The sequence below is a fragment of the Stegostoma tigrinum genome, unplaced genomic scaffold, assembly GCF_030684315.1.
Source record: "Stegostoma tigrinum isolate sSteTig4 unplaced genomic scaffold, sSteTig4.hap1 scaffold_54, whole genome shotgun sequence".
NCBI classification, from domain to species: Eukaryota; Metazoa; Chordata; class Chondrichthyes; order Orectolobiformes; family Stegostomatidae; genus Stegostoma; species Stegostoma tigrinum.
Genome location: NW_026728472.1, coordinates 1,610,079 through 1,628,024, shown reverse-complemented (window position 1 = coordinate 1,628,024; position 17,946 = coordinate 1,610,079). Strand labels below are relative to the sequence as shown.

At 44.3% G+C, this 17,946-nt stretch overlaps 2 long non-coding RNA genes across 2 annotated transcripts in view; one reads left to right on the top strand and one right to left on the bottom strand.

The window, feature by feature from the left end:
- Positions 1 to 6,619, bottom strand: part of LOC132208822 (uncharacterized) — a 77,840-nt gene extending 71,221 nt beyond the window's left edge. The window contains exon 1 of the long non-coding RNA XR_009444950.1: positions 6,389 to 6,619. This is a non-coding gene — a long non-coding RNA (uncharacterized LOC132208822). The remainder of the gene's footprint in view (positions 1 to 6,388) is intronic.
- A 2,172-nt stretch (positions 6,620 to 8,791) lies between these two features.
- LOC132208812 (uncharacterized) lies at positions 8,792 to 17,283 on the top strand. The gene is made up of 4 exons (XR_009444941.1): positions 8,792 to 9,493; positions 10,944 to 11,043; positions 12,960 to 13,033; positions 14,735 to 17,283. It is a non-coding gene; the product is annotated as an uncharacterized LOC132208812 (long non-coding RNA).
- Positions 17,284 to 17,946: the final 663 nt, after the last annotated feature.

The following is a 17,946-nucleotide window of genomic DNA, read 5'->3' as shown; positions in this document are numbered from 1 at the left end:
CCACTTTGCCCACACAGAAACCTCACTGGTCTTTGTTCTAATCCCATAATTCAGACGTGATTATATGTAATACTTATTGAGGTCCATATTAATCAATTCACTTTCATTCTTATTTCAGTTCACTGCGTGCCTGCCACAGCCAGCTTCACCCCTTCCCTTTCCATACTGCCATAAAACACATTTCCATCACTATCACTCCCAGGGTTATGTCCTGAACATGATTCACAATTTAACCTTCCCATTACAATGTCATATATGCAGTCAAACGTCCCTTCCTCTGGTTCAGTTGCTTTTAGAATGCATGACTAACTCCCAAAGTGGGCGATGACGGTTTTCCACCAGCCTGTGAAGAACAGGAACCCAACACAACTTGCCGAAAGGGTTAATGATCATGTTTGGCCTTTGTATGCTTTCAAATGGGACCATTGCTTCTACTTTGGCCCCCACTTTAACATCGACAAAAGTGCATATTTCATCTGTAATAATCACCTACTCGGGTCTGACCCATCATGGTCACAGTGCCACACGATCAAGTAATATTTTCACCAGGACCTGATTTCCTGGATTAGGAATGCCAGCTTGGATGTTTCTATGCTCCCTTTCCCAATCTCTGATTCCCTGTCCATCTGCAACTTTCCCTCTCAGCTCATGCAGATGCTTTGCCAGTTCCCTCTCAAATTGTTTCACCCTATCTGTTCCGTAGCACATTTCCGGCCGTTCTCCTACCGCGTCCTCCTGCAGCTGCATAGCCTGCCTAGTCGCAATTCAAAAGGTGTACACTTTGCTGGGGATAACCTCAGTTTCATTAGAATGGTGGGGTGTACTCTAAACCAATCTTGCCTTGTCTCTGTCAGGGCCTTTGACCAGTTTTCAGTGTTCGGTTAAATTGTCATACCTGAACTTTGGGGCTGGTATGGGAGATGGAATCTCTGTTCAGTTCCTAACAGTACGCATGCCTGTTTAATTTCTGTCCCTGTACAATGTGTCCTTTTCCAGAAACGGCAGGGGAATGCTTCCACCCACCCATTAAATCTCAAGTGAAGCGATCATGCTAAATTAGTGACAGTGCGCAGGGATGTGCAGGCTCAATCAGTTAACTGGGTAATTGTGGGGTTACAGTGATAGGGTGGACTGGGTCCCTCCTCAAAGGGTCAATGTGGACTTGATGGACGAAATGACCCATCCTGAATGTAGGGAGTCTATAATCTGTGATCTGAAGTAAGACTGGATGAGCTGGGTCAGAGACTGTATCAACTGGGCATGTACTCTCTAGAATTTAGGAGAATGAGTGGGGGATGGCAGAGAAACATAAAATTCTGATGAGCCTGGATGGGCTATATGGAGGAAGAGTAATCCAGATGATGAGGAAATCTCGATCTAGGGGTCACAGCCTTAGAGTAAACCATTCAGGACTGAGATGACGAAGAAATTCTTCACCCAGAGTGCCAACCTGTAGAATTCTCTCCCAAACAAGGCTGCTGGGGCCAATTAATTTGATATAGTCGAGATGGAGCTGGTTGTTTCCCTTGCGGCTAAAGGGAGGAAGGAGTATGGAGAGAGGGCAGGACTGGGATAATGAGATTACAAAATCAGTCGTGATCATATTGAATGGTTGTGCAGGCTCAAAGGGCCAAATAGCCTACTCCTGCATCTATTTTCCTTTTTTCTACATGTGTAGACCATTCAGCATTTTTTTTCTCGGTCAGGGGCCTGTACAATCCATCTGCAATTGTTGCCATGAGCCCCCTGGGTTATGACTGCTGACTGCATTTAATCTTGATTGTTTTCCCTGACTCTGTGTGTCCAGACTACATGCCTTTGATAACATTTTATTAAATCGCTCCCTATTCCACGTCACCACCAGCAACGCCACCATCTGATATTGCATGTTTAGGGAAAAGATTAAACCAGTACAAAGTGAATTTGATCGGTTAGGTAAAATGTTTAAAAAGAAACCTGACAAGTTGTGCTTTCTTGTTTACTCCCAATGCCAAACGAGGTAGGGAGAACAAGGTTAAAGGAGGCAAATCGATGGTGAAAATCTGGTGTATTGTTCAGGGATTCAGGTTTTTGGATAATTGGAATGCCTTTTTGGGATAGAAAAGACATGTTCCAAAAGAATGGGTCTAATGTAAACTGGAAAGGGATCAATATCTCAGCAAGGAGCTTTGTTCATTCCATTAAAGGAGACTTTATACTGACAGAGAGGGGGAGTGGGGGAATTATACGTAGCAGTGTAAACAGAAGATTTATGGGGAAGGTTCTGAATGTGAGGAGAGCACATCAATTCCAAAAGAAAGATGAGAGAGTCAAAATATGTAGTAACGCTGAAGAATTTTTCAATGCAAGGTGTCTTAAAGGTAAAGCTGATGAACTCATAGCTATGACAGAAACTTGTCTGTGAGATGGACAAAACCGGCAGCTCAATGTTCCAGGTTTTAGGTGATGTAGGAACAATAGAAAAGGGGTGTGTGTGTGTGTGTGTGTGCGTGTGTGTTTTATTAAGGAATACACAACTGCTTTAACTAGGGAAAATATTTTTGAAAAATTGTCCACTCCCACACAGAATGAATGAAGAAAGGGAAGATCACTTTGATGGGATTGAACTCTCAGCTCACCAATAGTAAGAGAGAAATTGAGAAACAAATATGTCGACAGATCTCAGATTATATGGATTCTCTTACAAGAAAAGGAGTAAAACTGGACTTCTTTTGGACAGTAAGGCAGGGAAAGTTACTGAAATGAATGTGGCAGAACACTTTGGGTCTAGTGATCATAATTCTGTTAGTTTCAAAATGGTCATGGGAAAGGATAAGCCTTCCATAAGTGTTAGAGTTTTGAACTGGAGTAAGGCAAATTTCAATGGTATGAGACAAGAACTTACAAAAGTTGATTGGAGTAGACTGTTGGCAGGCAAAAGGGCATTTGACAAGTGGGAGACCTTCAAGAGTGTGATGACGTGAGTTCCTGTTAGAGTGCTGGGTAAGGCTGGTAAGATTAAGGAACAATGGATGAATAAGGATGTTGAAGTTCTAGTCGAGAATAAAACAGAACTTTATTTCTGACATAGACAAGTTGATTCAATTGAATCTCTTAATCAATATAGTGCGCGGCATTGTTAAGAGACAAATCAAGGAGACAAAGAGGGAATATGAGATAAATTTGTAAAGGTAAAGGATTAATCCAGAAAGATTCTACAAATACTTTAAGAGCAAGAAGGTAACCAGAGAGGGGGCAGGGCCTTTTAAAGATCAAATACATCATCTTTGTCTTGAACCCCAGGAGATGGGAGAGATACAAAATGTATATTTCTTGTCAGCTTTTACTGTGGAGAAAGAAATGGTGTCTGGAGAATGCAGAGAAATAAACTTTGATGTTCTCAAAAAAACTTCATGTGAAAAAAAGGGGAAGTTTGGGAGCTCATGGAGAATATAAAGGTCAACAAATCTCTGGGACTGGATCTAATGTATCCCAGAATGTGTGGGAAATAAGGGAGGAAATTATTAGATTCTTGGCAAAAATATTTGCATCATCTGTAACTACAGGTGAAGTACCTGATGACTGGAGGGTGGTTAATGTTAAATCTTTCTTTAAGAAAGATGGTATGGTGAAACTGGGGAACTATAGACCTGCGAGACTGACTTAAGTTGTGGGTGAATTGTTGAAAGTGAATATAAAGGACAGGATTCATGGACATTTAGAGGCAAAAATTGATTAGGGGTAGTCAGCATGGTATTTTCTGAGGAAAATCATGATCTCAAACTTGATTGTATTTTTTGAGGAGGGTACCAAAACAATGGTTAATGGCAGAGCAGTAAACAAGGTTCTGCATGGTAGACTAATTAGTAAAGTTAGGATTCATGGTGACCTTGTCAATTGAATATGGAACTGGCTTAACGGCAGGAGCCAGACAGTAATGGCGGAGGTAACAAAGTGTGAAACTGGATGAACACAGCAGGACAAACAGCATCTCAGGAGCACAAAAGCTGACGGTTCGGGCCTACACTCTTCATCAGAGAGGGGGATGGGGAGAGGGTTCTGAAATAAATAGGGAGCGAGGGGGAGGCGGACCGAAGATGGAGAGAGGAGAAGATAGGTGGAGAGGAGAGTATAGGTGGGGAGTTAGGGAAGGGATAGGTCGGTCCAGGGAGGACGGCAGAGGGTTGTCTTTCAGACTGGAGGCCTGTGATCAGGAGGGTTCCACCAGGATCAGTTCTGGGTTATCTTTTGTCATTTCATATAAATGATTTGGATGAGAATATAGAAGGAATGGTTAGTAAGTTTATGGGTTACACCAAAATAGTGGCATAATAGACAGTGAAGCAGGTTATCTTAGATTACAAAGGGATCTTGATTAAATGGGCTTAAAAACTGGCATATTGTATTCAGTCTGAATAAATGTGAGGTGTTGAATTTTGATGCAACAAACAAGGGCAGGACTTATACAATGAATGGAAGGGCCTTAGGTAGTGTTTGAGAACAGGGGACCTAGGGGTGCAGGTACATTTCTTTTTAAAAGATTGCAACATATATACCCACAGGGTGGTTAAAAAGGCATTTGGCATTCTTGCCTTCATTGCTCAGTCCTTTGATTATGAGTTGGGATGTTATCTTGAGGTTGCACAGGTCATTGGTGAGGCCTTTTCCGGAATACTGTGTCCAGTTCTGGGTGCCCAGTTATAGGAAGGATATTATCAAACTGTACACTGTTCAGAACAGACTTACCACGATGTTGCCTGGCATGGGAGGTTTGACTTATAAAGTTAGGCGTGCACCTTCTTCATTGAAGTGTAGGAGGTTGAAAGGCGATCTAATAGAAGTTTATGAAATAATGAGAGCTACAGATAGAGTTGATGGTAGTTGTCTTTAGATGGGGAATTTCAAAACCAGGGGACACACTTTTAAAGTGAGAGGAGAAAGATGTCAAAAAGAAAAATGTGATGAGGCATTTTTTTTTTACATAGAGGGTGGTTTGTGTGTGGAATGAAATACCTAAGGATGTGGTGGATGCAAGTATAATTACAACATTGAAAAGGCATTTGGATAGGTGTATGAATGGGAAAAGTTTGAAGGGATAATGGGTCAGGAGCAGGCCAGTGGAACTAGTTCAGTTTGGGGTAATGGTCAGCATGGACTGGCTGGACTGAAGAGTCTGTTTCTATGCTGTATGACTCTGAATTTAAGAAGTAATGGAGGTAATGAGCATACACTCACAGAAAAGATGCTGAACCTTGATAAAGCTCGGGTGAGGTCAGTCAATTATCGCATCCAACTCTGGTCAGGAAGGATACGAGGGCTCTTGAAAGTGTGGAGTACACATTTACTATAGTAGTTCATTGAAAAAGAAAACATCTCCAACCCCCAGGTGCTCAGTGAAAAGCAGGGACCATTCTGTCCTCAACACGTGGGACATTGGGGCCAATATTCTGGCGGTAAGCTGGGCCTCTCGCCATCTGAAACCTGCATCCCTTTTCAGTTTACTGCAAAATGCATGAACAAGAAGTTCTAATTCGGATCTACAGTTGTACACAAGTGGTGATAAAGCCTCCCAGACCACACACACCTTCATCCCAGGTCCCAAGATGACTTTCCATATTAAGCAGAGGTTCACCTGCACATCTGCCAATGTGGTATACTGTATCCATTGTACCCAGTGTGGCTTCCTCTACATTGGGGAAACCAAGCGGAGGCTTGGGGGCCGCTTTGCAGAACACTTCCGCTCGGTTCGCAATAAACAACTGCACCTCCCAGTCGCAAACCATTTCAACTCCCCCTCCCATTCTATAGATGACATGTCCATCATGGGCCTCCTGCAGTGCCACAATGATGCCACCCGAAGGTGGCAGGAACAGCAACTCATATTCTGCTTGGGAACCCTGCAGTCCAATGGTATCAATGAGGACTTCACCAGCTTCAAAATCTCCCCTTCCCCCACCGCATCACACAACCAGGCCAGCTTATCCCCTCCCCCCACTTCACCCCAAAACCAGCCCAGCCTGTCTCTGCCTCCCTAATCTGTTCTTCGTCTCACCCATCCCTTCCTCCAACCCCAAGCCGCACCTCCATCTCCTACCTACTAACCTCATCCCACGTCCTTGACCTGTCCGTCTTCCCTGGACTGACCTATCCCCTCCCTAGCTCCCCACCTACACTCTCTCCACCTATCTTCTTTAGTCTCCATCTTCGGTCCGCCTCCCCCTGTCTCCCTATTTATTCCAGAACCCTCACCCCATCCCCCTCTCTGATGAAGGGTCTAGGCCCGAAACGTCAGCTTTTGTGTTCCTGAGATGCTGCTTGGCCTGCTGTGTTCATCCAGCTTCACACTTTGTTATCTTCATTATTTCCCCGATGTCCTTGTCCTTTGTTCCTTTACGTGCTCCGACAATACCTGCAATCACCCGCTTACGTCAGTCAAAATGACGCTGCGCCTGCGTGCAAACACCAGCCGGAACGTTACTGCTCTGAGGAAGGGACACCGGACACGAAACGTTAACTCTGTTTTGTTTTCTTCACAGATGCTGCCAAACCTGCTGAGCTTTTCCAGCAACTTCTGTTTTTGTTCTTAATTTACAGCATCCGCAGTTGTTTCAATTCAGACTGATCTCTTGTCGGCGCTCAGCCCCACCCCTTGCTGTTTCCGATTGGGTGGAGGACCGACCACGCCAACTTGGTCCTCCAGTCCCGCCCCTTCCTTTCTATTGGCGCAAACCCGCTGTCAATCACGCGTGCGTGGCGTATGGGTAGGGGAGAAGTCACCTTCCTGTTTCCCGTTTCCCCTGCTGTTGCTCAGCTTCAGGAGTGAGAGGGTTCACTGTGAGGTGGTGAAGGAACGTGTCTCAGCTGCTCTCTATGGTTCACAGCTCCTAGACTCGGAACATAAGCTCCTTTACATTTTTGCAGTCAGTTAGAACAAAGGAAATGCTGAAAACGCGCTGGCATGATGAAGTTGTATCAGAGATATTGGGAACTGCAGATGCTGGAGAATCCAAGATAATAAAATGTGAGGCTGGATGAACACAGCAGGCCAAGCAGCATCTCAGGAGCACAAAAGCTGACGTTTCGGGCCTAGACCCTTCATCAGAGAGGGGGATGGGGTGAGGGTTCTGGAATAAATAGGGAGAGAGGGAGAGGCGGAACGAAGATGGAGACTAAAGAAGATAGGTGGAGAGAGTTTAGGTGGGGAGGTAGGGAGGGGATAGGTCAGTCCAGGGAAGACGGACAGGTCAAGGAGGTGGGATGAGGTTAGTAGGTAGATGGGGGTGCGGCTTGGGGTGGGAGGAAGGGATGGGTGAGAGGAAGAACAGGTGAGGGAGGCAGAGACAGGTTGGACTGGTTTTGGGATGCAGTGGGTGGAGGGGAAGAGCTGGGCTGGTTGTGTGGTGCAGTGGGGGGAGGGGACGAACTGGGCTGGTTTAGGGATGCGGTGGGGGAAGGGGAGATTTTGAAGCTGGTGAAGTCCACATTGATACCATTAGGCTGCAGGGTTCCCAAGCGGAATATGAGTTGCTGTTCCTGCAACCTTCGGGTGGCATCATTGTGGCACTGCAGGAGGCCCATGATGGATATGTCATCTAAAGAATGGGAGGGGGAGTGGAAATGGTTGGCGACTGGGAGGTGCAGTTGTTTGTTGCGAACTATGCGGAGGTGTTCTGCAAAGCGGTCCGCAACACATCCTACCTCACACCCCGCCCCCGTCACAACCACCCAAAGAGGATCCCCCTCGTTCTCACACACCACCCTACCAACCTCTGGATACAACGCATCATCCTCCGACACTTCCGCCATCCACAATCCGACCCCACCACCCAAGAATTTTTTCCATCCCCACCCCTGTGTGCTTTCCGGAGAGACCACTCTCTCCATGACTCCCTTGTTCGCTCCACACTGCCCTCCTACCCCACCACACCCAGCACCTTCCCCTGCAACCGCAGGAAATGGTACACGTGCCCGCACACCTCCTCCCTCACCCCTATCCCAGGTCCCAAGATGACATTCCACATTAAGCAGAGGTTCACCTGCACATCTGCCAATGTGGTATACTGCATCCACTGTACCTGGTGTGGCTCCCTCTACATTGGGGAAACCAAGCGGAGGCTTGGGGACCGCTTTGCAGAACACCTCCGCTCAGTTCGCAACCAACAACTGCACCTCCCAGTCGCAAACCATTTCCACTCCCCCTCCCATTCTTTAGATGACATGTCCATCATGGGCCTCCTGCAGTGCCACAATGATGCCACCCGAAGGTTGCAGGAACAGCATCTCATATTCCGCTTGGGAACCCTGCAGCCATATGGTATCAATGTGGACTTCACCAGCTTCAAAATCTCCCCTTCCCCCACCGCATCCCTAAACCAGCCCAGTTTGTGCCCTCCCCCCACTGCACCACACAACCAGCCCAGCTCTGCCCCTCCAACCACTGCATCCCAAAACCAGTCCAACCTGTCTCTGCCTCCCTAACCTGTTCTTCCTCTCAGCCATCCCTTCCTCCCACCCCAAGCCGCACCCCCATCTACCTACTAACCTCATCCCACCTCCTTGACCTGTCCGTCTTCCCTGGACTGACCTATCCCCTCCCCACCTCCCCACCTAAACTCTCTCCACCTATCTTCTTTTCTCTCCATCTTCGGTCCGCCTCCCCCTCTCTCCCTATTTATTCCAGAACCCTCACCCCATCCCCCTCTCTGATGAAGGGTCTAGGCCCGAAACATCAGCTTTTGTGCTCCTGAGATACTGCTTTGCCTGCTGTGTTCATCCAGCCTCACATTTTATTATCTGGCATGATGAAGTTTCCAATTTGAAAATGATTGTGGCCGTGATGGTCCGAGAATGTAAAGCCTTAGAGTGATAATCCTGTTCCACTCAATGTAAGCCAATAACAGCAATGATTTGCATTTGTGTGGACCGTTTTAGATATTCATCAAACTAAAATGTTTCAAACATTGGTGAAAAAAGTTTATTTTACATTGAATATCTTAAAGAAGGTTAGAGAGGTTTAAGGAGGCAATTCCGGATCTTGTTGGCTCACCAGCTGAAAATGGTGAATGCTGTGTTGCGTGGGGTTTCGGAAAACGTTTGTAGCAAGTGAAGATTACCTACATTGTGGAAATAGGCCCTTCGGCCCTGCAAGTCTACACAGCCCCTTGAAGCATCCCACTCAGACCCATCCCCCTGTAACCCACACACCCCTGAACACTACAGGCAATTTAGCATAGCCAATCCACCTACCTGCGCAGCTTAGGACTGAGGGAGGAAACCAGAGCACACCCACACAGACACAGGGAGAATGTGCAAACTCCACACAGACATTTGCCGGAGGCTGGAATCGAACCTGTGTCCCTGGTGCTGTAAGGCTGCAGTTCTAGCCACTGAGCCACCATGCTGCCCTAGATCTTAAGACTGGAAGAGTTTAGAGGAACTGTAACAGACAGTACCACAGCTGTACAAGAGGTGTCTGCTGTTGGAAACAATGTAATGAATACTGTTCGGAGGACAGGTCCGCCGAACCAAAACTTTAACCATGATTTCGGTCTACAGATGTTGTCAGATCTGCTGAACTTTTACCAGAAAATTCTGTTGTTGCGTTAATAATAGATACTGTATCAAGCCCTTACAAACTGTCATTGATATCTGGCAAAGAGGTCTTGGTCTGCTCGATAGTTACTGGTGTTCCAGAACAAGGTGTTGACCTGGGCACAGCGTTGTAGCCAGGCACATTCAAGGTCTAGGACTTCATGATGAAGACTCTGTAAAGCTTGGGGGAAATTGCTGCCAAGGTGCAGTGGGCAAAGGCCAGTGTACAAAGCTTCCTGTCAAAGTTAATTGGGTGTCCATTCAGTTATTGGACCTCCTGGTGCCTGGAATGCATGTAAATACAGGTTGGGTGAAGTAAATTATGTCTTTGGTTTGTTTGGTTTGTCTTTGGATGCAGACATAGAGTTGTACTGCGTGGACACAGACCCTTCAATCAACCCATCCATGCCAATCAGATATCCTAAATTAAGCTACCCCCATTTGGCCCACAACAAAACACTTACTCCTTATGTACCCATCCAGATGCCTTTTGAATGCACTTGCTTCAGCTTCTACCATGTCCCTGCTAGCTCATTTCATACACGCACCACTTTCCACATGAAAACATTGCCCTAAGCCCCATACATTTACTTTCCCTTCACCTTAAACATATAGACCTCTATAAGGTCACCCCTCAGCCTTTGACGCCTCTCTGACAAATATACCCCTCCCCAACTCAGGCTAATCAGTCTCTCCCTATAGCTTATACCTAGCAACTGTGGGAATATTATTGCAATTTTTTTCTCAACCCTTTCAAGTTTCGCTCAACATCCTGATGGTAGCAGGGAGAACAAAAGTGCACACTGCATTCCAAAAGTAGACTAACCAATGTGCTGTGAAGCAACAACATGACCTCCCAAATCTTATATTCAATGCAACGACCAATAAAAGCAAGTCTAGCAAATACCTTCTGCCCTATACTGCCCTTTGGTTCATCTGAAGCAATTGTCTCAGCAATTGGTCTTCAAAATTACGAACCTCATCTTTAATGTCAAGTATGGTCCAGCCACTTGTTAGCTTAATCCTTTATCATCATAAATTTCAGTTTTACTGGTGTTCCATGATGTCATGCAAATTCAAGTGAATCCCATTTTGTGATATCACACCACAGTCTTGTGCCAAACGTCAACATGATTTGGCGTACATACCCTTGAGTTTAAGGTTAATTTCAGTATGGCACCTCGGAATTCAAATTGCTTTTGCAAAGTTAATTGTAATTCATAATTCACAAAGAATGTAAAAAGCATGTGAATGATTGGTATCCAACAATCTTAATTATTAAATACTCACATTCCAATTTTTCACGCTATTTTATCAAATGTATTATCAGGTATGAAGTTGCAACATTAATGTTGGAAATTTGTCACATGCAGAGCCTGATTAAAGTCGTAGCAGCTGAAGGTGTGTGGGCTGAAGACACTACGCCGCAGAATTCTTGCAGTGATATCCAGGCGCTGAGACGATTGCACTCCAGTAAGTACAATTATCTTCCTTTTTTCTTCAGGAGTACTCCAACCAGTGTAATATTTTCACACTAATTCAAATTTTGGTCCTTGATGCGACTCTCTATCTAATGCTTCCTTGATATCACAGGCAAACATTTCCCAGCTTGCTCTAGGTCTTTCAACAAGGGTATGCAGTGAGTTGAAATGAAAGTTTGAACCCAGTCCTGCAGCCAGAGTACCTGGATGGTCTCTCCCGATTGTGAAAGTTCTGGTGCATCTGCAGATTGACTCACTGTGACTCCTTCCCTGCAGTCAAATCAGAGCTTCGGCTGGAACTAGGTCAGTGAATTCCCAGTTCAGACCAGAATGCAAATCTCTTTCCACATTTCTCACGTTTCCATGGTTTCTCTAAATCAACAATACATTTATTTCTGATCAGCTGAATCCTTGTCCAAACACAGAACATGGTAATGTCTGCTCTCTATAGTGAACAGTGATATTTCCTTTAATGTTCAAAACCCAGGTATATTCAGATAACTATGAACTAGCGATCTGTCAGATTCTGATTTGCTGTTTGGGTTGAGTTTCCCAACTGCACATCCAATCATGGAATCCTGACATTGCAGAATGAGGCCATTTGGCCAATCAAATTTGTCCAACCAATGAGAAGCATCCGACCCAGATACACCTCCTTACCTCTTCACATAGCCCTCCATTTCCCGTGGTTAAAACACCTCACCTATACATCCCTGGAAGCAACGTGCAATTTAGCATGGCCAATCCACTGACCTGCACATTTTTGATCTGTGGGAAGAACCCACGCAGACACGGGCTCAGTGTAATAATTCCATACAGTCAGCTGAGTTCAGAATCGGCCATCCAAGGCAGCAGGGTGAAGCATTGAAACACCTTGCTGCCCCCCTCTAATATTCTGTGCAGCCTATTCATCTGAAATTTAAAGAAAAAACTGGGAAAAAGTGCAAGCGAACACAAAAGCACAAGGGCAGGTTGTGAAATGGAGCTGAATGAAACTGGAAATTTTTGGGGCTGCCATGGGAGAAAGTTGTCACGAAAGCTGCTGGATTCTCATTATAAACACAGCTTGTTCACTCCCATTAGTTGGAGGACCAGCGACTCCCGCTCTGTCCTACAGTCCCACCCATCGTTCTCTCCCATTGGTTGGGCTAATTGATTGATGGCCTTCTCTGCCGATTCAGCGGCAAGGTTTGCAATCGTTATGAGCATGCTCCAACCATAAGTGAACGCGACGACGGCACTTAGAGCGGTTGCCATGACTTTTGGAATTGTGGGTATGTCCACAGTCAAGAGCGAGTCTGTCTCGTATTTGCATCTCAGTTTAGAAAGCGGATCGAGAGAGCAATATTCAGGTGAAGGTCACTCTGCAACTGAGAGCATTTATGGAGCTGTTAGCCAATTATCAACAATAGAGCAAACGTTTTCCTGGAACAGAAAAATAATTTGCTGGAGAAATGCAGGAGGTGTGACAGCATCAAACAGAGAAAGCAGTTACGATTTCAAATTCAGTGGCTCTTTGTCAGAAATGAAGTTGTTTCAGTTTATTGTATTAGCTCCAGTTTGTATTTTGAATAGAAGTTCGGAATAGTGCTCGAATTTTTTTCAATGAATTCCACACGCAACAAGATGCCATCTAACCTCCGCCATCTGTCTTCATTAGCAGCATACCAATCCACTTAGATATTTCACATTTTGAAAAGCATTGTCCATCCATACTGACCCTTTCTCTGGTCAACAGATGTGAAACGTTAACTCTGACTCTTCTTCACAGATGTTGCCAAACTTGCTGAGGTTTTCCGGCAAATTCTGTTTTTGTTCCTGATTTATGGCATCCACAGTTCTTTAGATTTTTATGGCAGCGTCACTGGACCTGAAGCATTAATTCTGATTTCTTTTTCTTCCTCACAGATGCTGTCAGGCTTGCTGACTATTCCAGCAACTTTTGTTTTTGCTCCTGATACACACCATCCAAAATTCTTCAGGTTTTTAAAAATTATTTTGCATTATGTCTGTTCTCCATCTGTCTTCTACCCTCCACACCGTTTCCATTGATGTTTACTGAGGATTTCCTATTAGTACCAAGGACTGTGATTGAATCGGGGAGGTGGTTACATTGCAACTACATCTGAATCTTCTCCCAACTGAGAAAGAGCTCGAAAATTAATCACAGTTTCTGAGTAGGCTATAAATTGCACATGAATTGAATGATTTCGGCCATCTGTTGGGATGAGAGAACTGAAAAACACAGCCAATGGTTTAAATCTAAAAGACAAATAGTGAACTTGAGTGACAATCAGCAAATCAGGACATAGTCTGATGCACCCCGCCACTAAGCCCCCAACGAAATCGCCAGAGGAATGGGAAGGAAATTGCTTCATTAAACTGGGAGACACGGACAACTGCAGGAGGTTGGAATCACTGGGAAGGGAGCAATGGGAAAAAAAAGATACATCATTGGGTCAGAGAAAGATGACCTACAGTGAGGTACTGAGTTACTCACCTTGAACTATCCCACTCCTGTGCCTGGATGGGTTAACGACCAGGAAGCTGTGAGATGGAAGTTTGCACTGAAATGGGCGTGAATTCGGGTGTGAGTGACAGGCATGTAGGGATATCAACCATGGGGTTTCGAATTGGTGAGAGTTTCTGAGTTTTCTGGCCCCATACTAGTAGTGTTGATGGGTTTCAGTTCTCTGCTAGTGTTACATGTTTTCGTTCCCCATTTTTCTCGATCTTTCTCCCATTCCCACTCCCAGAATGCAGGCTCTGGGGCCTCTCGTGAATGAGGGACCAGGGTCTACTTCAGCATTGATTTGGGTGTGCAGAAAATATTTGGTGGAAATAGCAGGAACTCCACCCCAGAATTTCTGGCAGGGGAGAATCTATTTTCTCTCCATCAGCAGGGAAGCACACAGCCCGCAAAGTCTGGGGTGAGCGAGAACATTTTTGAGGTATGTAGAAATGATGAGGGACATAGAAAGAAGAGGCATCACGCATAATTCCCCTTGTTGGATGGATCAATGACCGGGGGCATGAACCAAAGTAAAGGACAGAAAGTTTAGTACAAATTGGAGATTTTTTTCACCCGAAATATAGTGGGAAAATGGAACTCACTGCCTGTAAGTGTGGTACGTGCAGAAATCCTCAGAAAACTTATGATGTATTTAGATAAGTACTTGCAATGCCAAAATATTGGGAATGGGCCACGTGCTGGAAAAGGGATTAGAGCAGTTAGTCTCTTGTTATTTTGACTGGGACAAACTCAATGGGTCGAGGTGTCTCTTTCGTGGCTCTGGACGTGTGGACCCTGAATCCAGTCATGTCTGTGGGGACAGAAATCAGGTGAACTTTCTGACCAGTGGGGAAGGGTGGGGGTGACAGAATGAGTGGGTGAAGCACGGGAAACATTCACTGACAAAAGGGCTCATGTTGCGATATCAGAGGGTGTTGTGGTGGAGAAGTAAAGAGATTTTTTTGTTTAAAAGTGTCCAGATGAAGTATGAAATGTCGCCAGAAATCTGAAATGCAAAGTAAAGACAATCAGTGAGAAGCATAAAGAAAAGAATCAAATGAAAACCATTTAGGCTGAATAGAGATGATTTTCTTTTAACTCACAGAGTGGCGAACATGTGGAATTCTTTGCAAAGGAAGTGGCTGAGTCAAATACATTCACTGTTTTCCAGGAGGAGTTCGATATAGTTCTGAGGGCCAAAGAGATAAAATGATGTGGGGTCCCTGAGCTGGATGATCAGCCGTGATTAATTTGAAGATCAGAACAGGCAAGAAAGGATGAGTGGACGATTCTTACTCCAATTTTTGAAGTTTCCACCATTACCAGAGAAATGGAAAGGATTGACGAGGATAAAGTGAGAGCCAGGAATAACAGCACAATGTATAAATCACTGCGAATGGAGAAATGGGATAAAGACCTGGGATGGATTCAGAGAATGAGTACAGAACAGAAAGGTGCTGTTCTGCACCATATCTGCCACAGTAATGAGGCACACCAAGGTCCATCAACTATCTACAATCTGCGTTTACAAGGCTATGGGATGGTTATGGAGGAACAAGTTGAGATGCAAAACAGGGCCGGAGATCATCCATCACCGCCCTCACCCTCAACCCTTACAGATTACAGAGGTTCATCTTGGCCTGTCCCACTATTTGGCGGGACTGGGTCCAGCTTCACGAAGCTGCCAGCTGATAGTCAGCTGTGTCAACTTGGCCGGGTTGGAATGTTTCAAGGAGCAGATCATGGGCGATATCGGAGCAGGCACCTTCTCTGCTCCTCTTCATCCTCCTGTTGTGGCTCTTTTACTGGAGCTCTGTTGGTGACCGTTTCTAAACTCTTATCTCCACATCCTCGTATTGTACGTGTAGGTGGCTATGGTGAGCCCTCGAATTTTTAAAAGGTCAATGTCTTATCAGTGTTACTTATGCATTTGTTGGAACATTTTTTAAAATTCATAGAGAACCGCTAAATCCATTTTGCCCCTCCAGTTGTTTTTACATAAAACTCCATTCTTGGATGTGAACAAATTTAAGTAGTGTCAAACAGGAAATATTGCCAAACCGCAGCAGTCTGTTGAGCAAGTAGGAGTGGACCATGTGAACCACGAGAATCCCTATGCTTTCTTTCTGAGAATTCTCACGCTGAGATGAGGAATGAACGCAGATAGTTGTAGAAGTCAAGAAACACAATTGACATTTGTGTTGCATTATCACTATAATGAAATGTTCACTAGAATTTCAGAGATATTATATTACAAGATTTATCACAAAGAGACATAATACTGATGATCAAGAGTGTTGCAAAATGTATCAGCTTGAAGGGCAATTTTGAAAAGGAGAGAGTCAGAGATGTTTGAAGCGGGAACTACAGAACTTGAGGCCAATTATTGAGGTTATTAATCGATGGAAAAGGACAATTTCAGATGCTGCCAGGATTGCTGAGTACTTACCGCACTTTCTTTCTGCATCTGTTCTTAGTTCTGAGGACTCAAGGGATCAAATTGTTTGAGGATAAAGGTCCTTCACTCGCAAATCTCCAACCTCAGTAGTTCACTGCAAACAGTGACTGATTTTAACGGTAGTCAACTATTTTATGTGGTAATTTTTCTCCCAAGTCTTGACTTCACAATTGTCCAGATTAATTTCTCTCAATTTAACAACCTGCGTATCTTCTCTTTTCTCCTTTCTTTTCCTGTTTTGAAAGATTGATTTGCAACTTGAGGTGCAGATGAAACCATATCCAGATCTGACAGCCACTCTCTTCATCATAACCAAATTGTCAAAACGTTTTGAACATTGAAGAAAAAATACCACTCATACTGGAGAGGAACACACTTTCTCTCTGTGTGGAAGTGTCTGTGAAGATTCATCTAAAAGGTCAAAACACCAGAGCAGTCATATTAGAGACAGTGTGGAAATGTGGGGATTGTGGGAAGTCTTTTTTTAAAAGAATCATCACAGCTGAAAGCTCACCAACTCAGTCTGTTAAAAAATTGTAATCGTGAGTAATCGTGAATTGGAAGGCAGGAAGCGAGAATTTGTTTGTAAAATAACATTCAGGGACAAGATTGTATGGTACCTTGAAGGGATAGTGCTTTTCTAAGCCTAGGGATTTATACTGAGAGAGAAAAAAAAGTGTCTGCATATAGCTGAAGGTGTACAGCCCGTTCTAAAATTGAAACACGTATCAATTGGCTGTGTGAACGGAAACCTTGTTTTGGTGTTTTGGCAATGAGCTGGAATCAGCCAATTTGTCTCATCCAAGCATTAGCAATTCAAAGACAATTGAATTTAAACCTGGTGGTTTTGATAGTTTAGCATGAATGCTATTGTAATAAAATTGACATGTCATCCCAGTAGATAACGAGAGATTTTGAAAATCAGTGTGAGAATGAATGGTCATCTGAGAAGTAATCATCTATCTCTCACAAGCAATCACTGAGGTCTCTAAGAAAGCACCTGTATCCATAAAAGTCACCATGGTATTTCTAGTTAAGAGCCCTCACAAAGTACTTCACAGAGAAAACATCCCTGACACCCGGATCCGTGGAATAAAGGCATTTATGACGTGAGAGCAGCAGAAATAAAGCGCGTAGACTTTGAGAGACTAAGATTTTATTTTCTTGTCTTACTACTTGGATTATATAAGTGGGACTTATGTTTATTGGAATAGCGTACCAGTAGAACTTAGTCCATTTAGGGAATAGTTAGTAGTTATTGGAAATTGTTCAGTTTGCTTGTAATTGTTTCATTTTGTTCACTATTATTTTTATTAAAAAATAAATGTTTACTTTTTACTTATACAGTGAATACGAGGGACTTTCTTTCATTTAACCTTCCTTTCTCTATAACAAGTCATATTGGGGAGAAACTGTTCACTTGCTCTGTGTGTGGGAAGGTATTCATTCCGTCATTCCTCCCAATGAGAGACCAGCAAATTCACACTGGAGAGAGTCCATTCATCTGTTGTGAACGTGGGAAAGCATTAACTCAATCTCACACTGGAATCAGACCATTCACTTGACCTATTTGAGGGCAAGTGTTTACTCAGTCATCCCACCTGCTGAGACACTAGAGAATTCACAAATAACCAGAGTCTTTTTTTTTAACTTACTGACACCAAGAAACAAACAGTGACAAAAACAAATGCTGGAACGGCTCAACAGGTCGGCAACATCTGTGCAGCGAAGTCAGAGAACGTTTCAGTTCGAGTGACCCTCAGAACTGAAGGTAGCTCAGAAAGTAAGAGTTTGTATGTAGAGTGTGGAATGGCGGGGGGTGGCGGTAATGAGTAAATGATAGAAGGGGCTGGAGCCCAAATATAGAGAAGAACTGTTGGACAGACAAAGGAATGATTAACGATCAGGAACATCGCCAGGCATGC